This window comes from Alosa alosa, chromosome 10 (assembly GCF_017589495.1).
Source record: "Alosa alosa isolate M-15738 ecotype Scorff River chromosome 10, AALO_Geno_1.1, whole genome shotgun sequence".
Classification (NCBI taxonomy): Eukaryota; Metazoa; Chordata; class Actinopteri; order Clupeiformes; family Clupeidae; genus Alosa; species Alosa alosa.
In genome coordinates, this window is record NC_063198.1 from 14836291 (window position 1) to 14850302 (window position 14012).

The 14012-nt window shown below is 42.6% G+C and overlaps 1 long non-coding RNA gene across 1 annotated transcript; it reads right to left on the bottom strand.

Moving 5' to 3' along the window:
* Positions 1-266: 266 nt before the first annotated feature.
* On the bottom strand, positions 267-830 carry LOC125302637. The gene is made up of 3 exons (XR_007194942.1): positions 737-830; positions 601-651; positions 267-528 (listed from the first exon to the last, which is right to left on the bottom strand). It is a non-coding gene; the product is annotated as an uncharacterized LOC125302637 (long non-coding RNA).
* Positions 831-14012: the final 13182 nt, after the last annotated feature.

Sequence of the window (14012 nt, forward strand, 5' to 3'; positions counted from 1 at the left end):
ATGGAGGGTAGGAAGAGCCAGGAACAGGGCTGAAGCTTACCCAGGGCTGGAGAGTATATCAGAGTAGAGTCTAGAGACACACACCACACGTGAACATGTCAATACCAGATACTCAAGATTTACCACAGCAGGAAAAGAGAAGGGACACCACCACCGAGATAGCCCGCCACCCAATTGGCCTGCAGCTCCTGTCCAGCAAGAGAGGGAGAGATCAACGAATGAGCCACTAATTCTAATACACACCATACATCGTATATGCACTCACACTCTGGAGACAACTTACAATAAAAACACAAACGTTCATTAATTTAGCAACCACAGCTTCTATGGACACTTAACACGCAGGGCGTTCAAGGCCACTTTCAGACAGAATAAAACTGGACGAGAGCGTCCGTTGTACAGTTCTCCCGTGTGGAAGGTTTAAAATGGACTAACACAACTTGGGCGCGGACAAAACAAAACAGCAGCATTCGGAACTTGAACCAAGATGCCTTGATGTTGCCGCTCCTTGTGTTACCGCAAGCTCTGCTACACAAAAAAGATACAATTAAAAACCCGCGCAAGCTACATATTATTTTGAAGACAGTTAAAATTACATACCAATCAGCTGAGGTCGGCTATGAGGCCCATGTTCAGCAGCCGACAGCAATCCTAAAACCCCCAAAGTTTGTGTTAGCTATACTAGCCCACAACATTTAGGAAACGTTACTACTCATGCAATGCCACGATAACCTACCAGGAATGTCACTGGATGCATGCACAGTGAGCAGGAGGCCAAAAGAGCACAAGGGATCCCGCGGTGAAGGCAGGAGTCAGGTGGACAACCAACAGTATGCAGCTATGACGTCGGCCTTCAAATTAAAAGTTACAATTTATGTAGCCACTTCCCTACGCTAATTGGCTCGCCTCCGAATGCAAAGAGCCACTCGCAATTGCACTACTACAGAAATACCTCAGCTTCGGGTCTCAGACTTGATTCCCCAGGGCTTGCGTTGAGATTTTCCTCTCCTGAAGAAGGCCTAAGGTCGGTCTGAGGGATTTCATGGACAACAGTGACAGGTGGGTAAGTTGTCACCAGCATTTCCTCTTGGTAGTCGTAATCTACTTCCTCCTCACTCTCATATGATTCCAGCTGTTCTTCTTCAGACACTGGGCTCTGAGCAGGTCGCACTGTGCCTTTCTTTTGCTTATGTTGATTCACTTCTGCTTCCATGGATGGAGCCAAGAAACCATAAGGTAAGAGCAAGTCACGATGCAGTGTCCTATCAGGGCCATCAGAGTTAACAGGTGACATAGACAGGAGAATCGTTTATGCGTTTTACTACTTTGTACACAGTTCGACTCCAACGGTCAGCTATCTTGTGTTTGCCCCGCACCCCAACATTCTTGACGAGGACATGGTCTCCTACTTCCAAGATGGTTTCTCTTACTTTCATGTCATATCTCTGTTTTTCTGAGCGATTTTCTTTAGTTTGTAGCTCTCCTGCAGATTTTCTCTGAGCCTTTTCACATAATCAGAGTGAGTGATTCTGCTCCGCCCCTCTGGATGTAGTCCGAATGCCACATCAGTAGGGAGGTTTGGCTGTCTCCCAAACATTAGCTGGTAAGGAGAAAAGCCTGTTGTGTCGTTTTTGGTGCAATTGTATGCGTGCACCAAAGGCTGCACATAGTCACGCCACCTGGCCTTACTTTCTTCCTCTAGAGTCCCAAGCATCTCCAAAAGCGTTCTATTAAACCGTTCCACAGGATTGCCGCGTGGGTGATAAGGGGTGGTTCTCGTTTTCTTGATCCCCAGCAGCAGGCAAAGGTCTTTGATTACAGCAGATTCGAAGTTGCGACCTTGATCGCTATGTAGACGCTCAGGAATGCCAAAGTGAACAAAGAAACTGTTCCACAACGTCTTGGCTACTGTCTTGGCCTTCTAGTCTGCGGTAGGTACTGCAACAGCATACTTCGTAAAAATGGTCAGTTATTACCAGAATGTCCTTTGTCCCACAGCCATCAGGTTCCAAAGACAGGTAGTCTTCTTTGTCCTCCCTCTGTCTGACACGATAGGACAGGCGTTGTCCTGTGGCGAGACAGACCGGCGCACGTTTTCCATAGTGGTGGAAATTGGATAAATTAAGCAACATTTTCAGCTCTTACTATCCTGTAGTTTTTATTAGTACCATGGTTCAACAAATGTGTAAATTATATAATAATTCACTTCAACTGAGAAGTCAACAAAAAATATTATATATATAAATATTCCACTATTCCACAAGTTAACAAAAACAGAAAGAAAGAAAGAAAGAAAGAAAGAAAGAAAGCCTTTGAAATGTAGCTTATCCCACGCTTCCACAAAGAGGCATATTAAACTAATGTTTAGGCTACATGTTTTTTGCATGCTCTTTCTTACATTAAATAACTTTAATTTATCCTCTCTACTTGTCCCTGTAGTCATGGCCTCCTCATCACTAATTTCGGGCTCATCATTTTCAGTGGTCGACTGGTTGATCTGTTGCTCAGTCTCTCCTGGCCTCTTTCTACCATCAATCCTTCCTGACGCTTGTGTCTACGTGTGACGCTTGTGTAGGGCCGGCTCGGCTATCCGTACCTGAGAAAACTTTTTGGAAAAGATGGGCTATATGGACCCAACCAACTCTTTTTAGGAGGGGAGAACTCCCTCACGTAGGCTACAACCCATACAGAGGCATTGCATTGGTGTCATGCACAGAATGCGGAACGTGTCCTACTTTAAGAAAAGATAGACTAACGTGACAAATATTTTTGCAATATGTTTTTCCTCGACCGGCCCAAAAGTGAAGCGGCCCACTGGGAATTCTCCCGATTCTACCCACCCAGGCCTGAATCAGTCTTACTCTTCTTGGACTGAAGACAAGTCCTGCGATGCTAAATAGCCTTTCATAGGCCGCTGAGGCAGGTAGCGGAGTGTTCAGCTTCACAGAAAGCTTCCAATGTACAGAAACATTTCTTGCAAATACGGCCACGGGTGTATGATGTTATCTTCACCACTACCCTGTTCACCGAGTTCACCACTATCGTCGGGGTGGTCGTCTATGATAACGGGAGGTCCTCCAGTAGGTGCTCGTGCTTCCATGGCGGTTTCAGTTATGTGTCCTCCTCCTTAAGCAACAAACAAAGCTGAAATAGATGCGAAGCGCATGGAGCAATCTAGGAGCAGTGATTCGCCAAACCTCCCTTATTGCAGTCGCACACATTTCTTCTAATTTCATGTTTAAGTTAGAGTAACTAAGATGCTTAGTGGAAATATAACGGAGTAAAAGTATACATTTTATCTAGTAAATGTAGTGGAGTAAAAGTGAAAGTTGACATAAATTTAAATAGCGAAGTAAAGTACAGATACGTGAAATTTCTACTTAAGTACAGTAACGAAGTATTTGTACTCCGTTACATTACAACACTGCCACTTAAGGGCAAGAAACTCTAGCTTATGCGTGGGGTATCTCCTCTCACAGTTTGACCACCCCCTACTGGCGTAGGCAATAACTTTCATCTGTCCATCTTGCTGTTGATACAGAGCCGCCCCGAGGCCATGGAGACTGGCATCAGTATGGAGAATATATGGCAGTCGAGGATTGGCAAAGCCCAGAATTGGAGCAGTTGTTAACTTCTCAATGAGAGTCCTGAATGCTTGCTCGCACTTAGCTGTCCACTTCTCAGCAAAGGGTGACTTAAAGTCAGCGTTTGGAAAAGGGCTTGGTCTTGCACTTCCGCCTTGCCGGAACGTAGCCAGCAGTGAGATCATTGAGGGGCTTTGAAATTTTTGAAAAGTCCTTGATGAATCTCCTATAGTATCCTGTAAATCCAAGAAAGGACTTGAGCTCTTTGATATTGTTTGGTCGGGGCCAAGTATTTTACCGACTTCCTAAAAAAATGACACTTCTCAGGTGATAACTTGAGCCAAAACTCTTTCAGTCTGTTCAAAACTCGCATAAGTCTCTCCTCATGTTGTTCAAGGGTTTCTGAGAACACAATAAGATCATCTAGAAAAACAAGTACTTCTTTTAGGTTCAAGGAGCTCATGCATTTCTCCATAATTCTTTGAAATGTGCTTGAAGCGTTGGTTACTCCTTGCGGCATCCTATTGAATTTCCAAAATCCCATGGGAGTGTTTTAGGCTGTTTTAGGCTTGTCCTCTTCTTCCATTTCCACCTGATAGAAGCCTGACTTCAAGTCCATCACAGAGAACCATCTGGATCCTGTCAAGGCTGCAAAAGGTTCCTCAATATTTGGCAAAGCATAAGCGTCTTTGATGGTCTGAGCGTTCAATTTTCTATAATCAATGCATAATCGAATCTTGCCACTCTTCTTTTTCACAATTACAACTGGTGATGCAAATGGACTCTCAGACTCTCTTATGATGTTTGCGTCATACAGCTCTTGTGTAGCACCCAGTCGAGATGCTAGCAGAGGGTGACTGTTTTCTCTTGGTTAGGTCTTGGCCCGTCAAAGAGGTAAGTGGGGAAACAGATAACGGAGCTGTGAGCTCTGCCAAGGCGCAGTATGCTGGCACTGTGACACTGTGTGTGGTTTCATTCTTGAGCAAAACAGGCACTTTGAAAGATGTCCGTCTGGGGCTTAACATGACATAACTGCAAAAAGTCAACCCGCTTGGTAAGTATGAATGAGATGGGAAATCTACCAATAAGGGAGTGCCAGGAAAACTATTCACGTTCCTTGTATAGCCATGTACTGCCATTTTCTGACCTGCTGGGACAACTACTGTTTTTTTGTGAAGAAGTTTGACTTTATTATGACCGCCGCGCAGCGAAGCTGGTTTAGTCAGATTTTTTTTTCTTTCTTTTTCGCATGTCCAAATTTCCGTCAAGGATTCCCGGGACACTGTAAGACCGGGGTACACGAAACTTAGTGGGCATGTAACCCCACATGGATAGCATGGAACCATCGTTTTTCGTTTTGATCTAATATCTCGAGAACCGTAGGGTTTAGGAGGACCATTTTTTTTTGTATGTTGATCTCAAGGGGCCATGTCAACCCATTCCATAACCACTCATTTCATGTATAAGCCACCTAGTTAAACACAAAAAGTAAAAAATTAGGTGTTGTAATCGCAGGTATCTGTGACCTAACATAGTCAAAACTGCACGAAATTGGAAGTGTAGGATCATTATGACACCCTCTGTATGCACGCCAAGTTTCGAGGAATTCCATTCATGGGGGGCCCCACACAATAAATTAATTTATGTTACTATACACCAACTGGCCTGTAGGTGGCCAGACACAGTTTTCTGTGAATATCTCAAGAACCGTAGGGCCTATGAGGACCACCTTTTTTTTGTATGTTGGTCCCCCCCACACACACACACACACCTACAAGACTTTTAGCACTTTTACATCCCTCACCCTATGCTATAGACCTTTTATTATTTTCTTATTTCATCACACGTCAAAACACACACACACACACACACATATCTGACTTTCTCCAACTTTTGCACATCTCCATAGAACTTTTTATTTATTATTTTTGATTTCTCCTCCATCTACCCATGTCCTTGATTGCCTAGCCTTTCTGCCCCCCCCCCCACCCCCATCCCCATTCCCAACACCCCCACAAAAAACACACACATTAACATCATCACTGTCATCACCTCACATACATACAGCACACTGCTTGCTACAGTAAGCCTCCTCTACTTGCTGCACACTGCCCCCCCCCTCCCTACATACACAGCACATTGTCTTCAGGATCTTCTCCAACACATATCCTCTACATACTTACAGCACACTGCCCCCACCTACCCACACGCACACTACACACACACACACACAGTCACTGCTACACTCCCCTCCCGCCCACACACACATCTTCATCACTCACATACATCATACATACAGTACTCTGCTTGCAATAGTAAGTCCCTTCACCATACTTGCAATACACTGCCCCCCCCCCTCTCCCCTACATACACAGCACATTATTTCATCAGGAAGCTTCTCCAACACACATCCCCAACATACTTACAGCACACTGTTGCCCCCCACCCACCCCCACACACACATCTTCATCACTACATACATCATACATACAGTACTCTGCTTGCAATAGTAAGTCCCTTCACCATACTTGCAGCACACTGCCCCCCCCCCCTCTCCCCTACATACACAGCACATTATTTCATCAGGAAGCTTCTCCAACACACATCCCCAACATACTTACAGCACACTGTTGCCCCCCCCAATACACAGCACATTGTCTCATGAGGAAGCTTCTCCAACACACATATTGCACACTGCCCTCTCCCCCACACACACAGCACACTATCACATCTCCCCTGTCATCCCCCCCCAACACACACCAAGACCCCTGGCAGTTGGGTTAGCCCCTTGAGCCGTGGATCTGCCCAAGGTTTCTTCCTTGGTAAGGTAGTTTTTCCTTGCCCCTGTTGCTCTTGGGTGCTCCTTGTTGGTGCCCCCCCCCCCTCCCCCCCAATTCCAATCCTCCCTCACCTTTCTTATGCAGCCCTTGCCACTTAATCTACTAAACCCCTCTTCTACTGCTGCCCCCCCCCCCCACTTTGCACAAATAGGCTGACACCAGACATAATTTCACTGCATTTCTTACTTCCAGTAACTATATTCATGTGACAATAAACTTCCTTGTATCCTTGTATCCTTGTTAAGGGGCCATGTCAATCCATCCCATTACCACTTATTTCATGTATAGAGCCACCTAGTTAAAAATTAAAGAAATAAAAAAAGGTGTTTTCATCATAATATCTCTGGCTGACATGGTCAAAACTGCACGAAATTGAAAGTGTAGGATCATTATGACACCCTCCGAATGCATGCCAAGTTTCGTGGACTTTCGTTCATGGGGGGCCATACAATAAATTAATTTATGTGTACATTTAGTGAACGTACACAAACAGAGTTTTCTGTGAATATCTTGAGAACCGTAGGGCCTGGGATGACCAATTTTTTGCATCAGTTTGCCTCCAGGGGTCATGTTAACCCATTCTATATGCACACATGTGCATAAACAGATATTCACACACACACACATACATTCACAGTAATCATACGTATGACACATACACACACAGTAGACATATGTACGCACAGGCACACCCACAAGCACATGCACGCACACACACACACACATAAACACGTACACGCACACATGCACACAATTCAAGAATTTCTCAGAATTATGAACAGGCAAGATGGGGATGGGGTTGTATAAAATGTATTTTACATGTGAAATCTATGAACTAATCATGTTTTGGTACTTGTTGTCTAGCAGATACCAGTGAGAATTGAGTGTGCATAATGCAATTCAGTGAGACAGTCCTATATGCCTTTCACCTTTTGTTTTTAGCCAGCAGCCAGACCAGCAGATACCCTAACTTTGCTGAATTACTGAAGTTAAGCAGGCTTAGTTAGTACTTGGATAAGAAACCTCCTTGGAAGAGTAGGTTCCTGCTGGAAGCGGTGTGCGGAGTTGGTGGCTGGCCAGTAGGTGGCACTCTTCCCTGTGGCCAAAAGCCACCAAACAAATATCAATCCCAATGTCCTATTGCAGTGACAGGGACACTGTGCTGCAGGAGATGTTTTCCTTTGCATGAATGTTAAATTGAGGTCCTGACTCGCCATGGTTGTTAAATATCCCATGGCACTTATCGCAAAGAGTAGGTGGTTCCCTGATTTGCTTTATTTATGTACACATATACAGTATAAAGACACACACACATGCGCACACACACACACACAAACACACACACACACACACACACTACACATGCACACACACATACATGCACACACACGACACGCACAAACACGCACACAAACACATAAACACACATACACACACACACACATGCACACACACACACACACAAAACACATATACACAAAAACAACCACACACTCTGCAGACACTCAATTACAAACACAAAAAAGGAACAAAGTAGGAAATGAAGACAATTTGACAAGTGTGACTTATTTTTCTGGAAAAAATGTGCTGGACTGGGCGGCGGTCATATTTTGTACCGCTCTGCGGTACATCTAGTTGTTGTTGTTGTTACTGTTGTTGTTGTCAGTGACATATCAGAACTGTAGTACCAACACATCTGTGCCACATCTGAATGCAAAAATATTGTGGGGAAGCTGTGATGGACACCACTGATCCTGCATATTGTCAAGGTTTAAACACTGACTGACAACAATTTCTGTTTCCATGAGGGTTTTTATATTTAGGGTTTTATAGTAATTGAGGATTTGTTTGACAAGTGATCATTGTCAAACGAATGACAAGTGATCATCAAATGTCACAACACATTTCTGAACCCCTAATGAGTATAAAAAGATATTAATTACAAATGTTCAGGTTAGAAGAATAATTTAGATTATGCACAATTAGGTGTTGACTGTTTATTCCTCAATTTCAATGTCATGTTCACTAATGTCACTTTCTTAAAGTAAAGACATGAGCACACATCTAGGTATCAGCACTTGGGCACACATAAGACTATCAGCATGGAAATCGGTCTCCATTGTTCTCTGAAACATGACCTTCAGATGTGTCAAGCAATTATCTTTCACTCTATCAGATGAAGATCTAATCAATTAGTTCACCATCCCTGTGGTTTGAATTAGGAGAATGTATATCCCATAATTTGCATAAAACCATTAGAAAATGGGATTGATCAGTTTAACCTTAGTTGAGTCATTAGGGCCCTGTTTTCTCCTCATTGTGACAGTAAGTCTTCTGTATGCAGGAAGAAGGTCATTAAGTAGAGACCCAGCAATAATTTTGTTGTTATTGCTGTAACCTTTGCTTTGGTCCAGCACCCTATGTTTAGACTACTTAAATGTGCATGCCTTTTGTAGACTTTTTATTAAATATTAAATAGAGACCAACATGGTAGATCTAGTGAGCAAGAGATTGCTGACCCATTGTGCAAAACATGTCCTGAGCACTTAAATAGCCTTTGAAAAACAACAATGTTGATCACTAATGATCAAGGAAGAAGAGCAGTCTGATACCCCAAACTGTGTTACTTCCCACTCATATCTCTAATTCTAACGCCAGATTAATGACATTAGTTTCTCTCTTTCTCTCTGTGTGTTTGGGAACTTGACTGGGGCCTCGCCAAGAGAATTTACTTGATGGGAACTTGGCGAAGTATCAATTTCACAACTGGCCTATCTGAACCATGCCAAGAAAGGTCTGTAGTTCTGCCCTTTACCATGTTTGTGTCCTGTGTTTTTGACTTGTTCTATCTACTGACACCATAATGGTTTTATATATTTATATTTATAATATTTTACTTGACATAGTTTCTTGACAGTTCATCATCATTTGGAAGATGTTCACTCCAAAGAATTTAAAGAAGTAAGGACATTGCATAAGTAAACCCCATGGAGACCACACAGTGAGTAGGAAAATAAACAATTTTGAAACAACAAAAGTTTTTACAAACTGAAGATATAAGTCGTAAAGAAAAGTTCTCACAAGCCAAACACCAGCACTAAGTTGCAATGCCTGCAGGATTGATCCACACCAGCACAAAATTGCATCTGCCTAGGAAAATAAATAAAGGGATTAAAGCATGTATAATCTGATTAAGTAAAGTAACTGTTTGCCTCAACAGTGGCTTAAAAGACTTAACTCACTGAGAGGCAATGTAGAGGACTCAAATAGACAACATTCAAGACTCAGAATACCGACACTTACTGAGATGGCGTTTAATCTTTTCTACTGAAATAGGTGAAGTGCAAACAAAACAACAGCAGACAGTTATTAAATATAAAAGTGTGGTCCAGGTGTATGAAGAAAAGATTTTGATTTATTTTGTGAGGAAGTAAATGCCATATATACTGTGAATAGCATGATTTACTCTTTTATGAATGAATACCATTAATGGTATGTATGGTATGTCATTTTGCAGCCTAATTCCTTAGGTTGTGGAGCAACATACATAATATTACTGTACACATGGATGCTTATTTCATCATATCATCCTATAACAGGGGCGTATTTGTTGAAATAGGCTGAAGAATTAACTCCAGGAGCTCTTAGAGACATTAAGCTACACTGTATTTTGACCTTCAGCTTTACCTACACTGTTTCTCAGCTCAGTGCTCAGACATGGTTGGACACCAGGGAAAGTATTTATATTGTGGGCTGCTGAATGTGAATTTGTCTGGCTAATCCTATTATTGAACTTGACTTTGTCATGAAAGAAGGATTGATCAATTTGTGTGCTCCCTCTATTGTAACTAGTTACACTTCGATACACTGTGTAATGACTTGACAACATTCCCGCACTGCCACTCACCGCGGTGAAATCCAGCCTGGATATCAGTTACTGTCATTTGTCACCACCAGGAATATGCCGTGAAAGCACAATTTGAAATAACTGCCCCCCCCCCACTTCCATGGAGTGAAGCTTTTTTCCAACTTACAGAAAACTGTGTTAGACTGTTGCTGAATAATAGATGTGAAGCATCCAAACACTGTCCACATGGTGAAATCCCCTTGAAGATTTTAAATACATTTAAACTCACTTTCACGGTAACAGTTGCAGTTGCACTCACTCCAGTATACATTGTATCAGTGCAGTTAGCTGTTCAGTGACTTGTTTAGACCTCTCAGTACTTCAGAAGAGCACGTTAGTTTCCACCACCGATGGCAAAGATCCAGATCAAGATGATATCTGTTATGCACACTTACTTTGTTGAACCCCTCGGCCATACCAACTCAGTATCCGCTATCTGGTACACAGACACAATTGTGTTGTCAATCAGTCCCACCCACCTCTCTTCTCGTTCTCTAGCTCCAGAGGAATGTGAGACGTGATGCTGCTTCATCCCCAGCACAGGCTCTCTCTCTCTCTCTCTGTCTGTCTCTCTCTCTCTCTGTGGGTGGGTATAAGTCATCTGAAGGACTTGATGTTTGACACATTAAACGTGAGAAAGAAGAAGTCAGCAGGTCAAATGGATTTTCATCACACAGTTTATACAGCTATACAGAGTGGGCGTGGGAGGAATGGGGAGTAGGAAGATCCACTGTACCTGAACGGGGATGTGGCAAAGAGGGAGCACAATGCTAGTCTGAGCTGAGAGAGAGAGATGAAAGTCAGACAGGATTGTCTTGTCTAGGGTTTTTTTCATATTTACTGATCACTCAGCTGAGGTAATCAATTTCAGACACTGGCCAAACAAAGTATCCATCCAGAACGGAGTATCCATCATCAGTGGAGAGTGTGTGTGTGCACGTGTGTGTGTGTATATTATCTCACGCGTGTGTGTGTGTGTGTGTCTTATGAGTATATGGTTTGTATGTATGTGTGTGCGTGCGCATGTGTGTGTGTCCTATGAGTGTATGGTTTGTGTTTGTGTGTGTGTGTGTAGGAAAGACAGAGAATGGTGGTGGAGTGGGAGTAGTGTAAACATGTCTGTTTCTAATGCACTTACACACACCAGGATCAGGGTTCTAAATTAACTCCCCGCCAACCCGCCAAATGAGAGTTAAAATTTGGCGGGTGTTAATAAAAACTTACTAGCCAGTTTGGCCGGTGATGAGGCATTACATGCATGATACATAAGGCTCTGTTCTCGGTCATATATCCCCTGGCAGTACTTCCTACATTTCCCATGACCACTATGTCGTAATGCTATGTGATGACGTTTCATACGCCTATTGATTGGCGAGATGATGGAAACGAACGGAGCGTCTACCAGAAAACACATGGAATTAGAAGAACGAACGGAGCCAGAGCAGGGAGCATAGACTGAAAGAGGAGGGAGTTAGCCAGTAAAGTAAAAAGTACATAACACATGTACACATAACGCGTTACGAAATATTTGCGTAATTAACGCATTGTGTGTTTACCTATTTCCTGTGTGGGGGGCTGATGTCATGTAATGGAGGCCGCAAAACCTGAAGCAGCAATATCGTTTATTTTATTGTTTTTGGAGTTAGCTGAAGATGGAACGTGAGGAGCTTGTAGTGATCACCACCACCACACACATCACGCACTGTAGGGCACCAAGAGACAGAGGAGGGACCAACATTTAGCCAATAATTATAGCTGTAATGCAAACTGTTTTTCACTCTTGAGAAAGAATACAATGTCAACATGCACCAACAGCATGTTACATAAAGATGATACTTTTCGGGTCCTCTCTATAAAGATCCAACTTGAACGTAAGTCCTATGCTACTCCATTTAATGGAGGTTCCAGCTGGCTTGTCATTGTTCATGATAATTGGTATCTCCTTTTTATTAAGTTAAACTAAATGCAGCAGTGGTTGAGACAGACTTATAGATAGATAGATAGATAGATAGATAGATGCCAAACATGAAATGAAGTGTTCTGTGTATATTTTGTGGTATGCATTCATGCCAAAAATGTTAATAAAATGATCAAATGCATTCAGTGACACTCATCTCATAAACTCTCAATTCTCTTACTTTCACCGGAAAAAATTTGGCTAGTAGAAATTCTGATTGGCTAGTAACTTTAGAAAGTTACCAGCCACATTGGCTGGTGATCAAAAAAGTTAATTTAGAACCCTGACCAGGATGTGAAGTTAATACTTCTGCTGAGTTAATACTTCAGCAGACATGGCAGGAGTTGTGTGTGCTGGGCACATGAACCTCTGTGCCCTCATCGGTGAAAGGATAAGGTAATCAATAATCAAAGGAGCAGTGGTCCTTTCCGGATCCCACCCCGACTCTCTCTCCCACTCACTTCCTGTCAATCTCCACTATCCTATCTAATTAAAGGCATAAAAAGCCCAAAAAATATACTTAAAAAAAAAAAAGAAAAACAAATACAAATATAGCTGCAAGCAGCAATGAGGGGGCCAAGCAGTTGAGCAGGAGTTGTCCTGGCAACGCAATGTTGTTAAATTATACACACACCCAATTAACCCCCCCCCACACACACAAACACACACATATATAAACAGATAAACCTCCTCCCCTAAACACACCAATAGCCCCCTACATATACGCACATCTCAAACATCACCAAATGTATTGTGCGTCCTCAGGTTGTAGTCATGAGACCACATACCAAGTTTGGTGTCAATACGAGAAAGTGTGGATAATTATAGCGCCCCTAGTGTTCAAATGTCACTAAAAATATTGAGCATCTTCAGGATGTGGTCCCGAGTCCATGTATCAAATTTGGTGTTGATACAAGAAAGTGTTGCAAATTATAGCACCCCTAGTGGTAAAAGGTTGCTAACATTATTGTGTGTCCTCAGGATGTGGTCTTGAGTCCATGAACCAAGTTTGGTTTTGATACCTTAAAGCATTGCTGAGATATGACCTAAACTTCTGTTACTCTAGCGCCGCCCTAGTGGTTGAAAGTCACCAAATTTATTTTGTGTACTCAGGATAAGGTCCCAAGTCCATATACTAAGTTTGATTTCGATACGTGAAAGCTTTGCCGAAATATGAGCCCACTTCCTGTGATTATAGCGCCCCCCTAGTGGTCAAAGGTCATTACATTTATTAAGCCTCTTCCTTATTGGGTCCTGACCCCATGTACTGACTTTGTTTTTTTTATGTCAAAGCGTTGCTGAAATATGACTATATTTCCTGTGATTATAGCACCACACAAGGGTCAAAATGTACCAAATTTCTTGGCCGTCCTCCTAATTGGCTCGTAAGTCCATATACTGAGTTTGGTTTTGATAAGTGAAAGCCTTGCTGAGATATCGCTTCACTTCCTGTTTGGCGGCTTCGCCACACTTGATTGGTCGTCACAGGAAACGAGTTTTGAATATAGGTCCAAAAAGCAATACGTTTGTAAATCATGGTATGACGATCATCTGCGTCAAGTTTCGTGACAATCGGATAAACGTTGTGACCCGTCAAAACTTTTAAGGGTTTTTGATTAAATCCAATATGGCAGCCGAATCAATTATGTTGACGTCACAAATTCACATCTGTCGGATTTAGGACCTCCCACAGTATTAACAGACACCACTAGTAAGTTTTAATT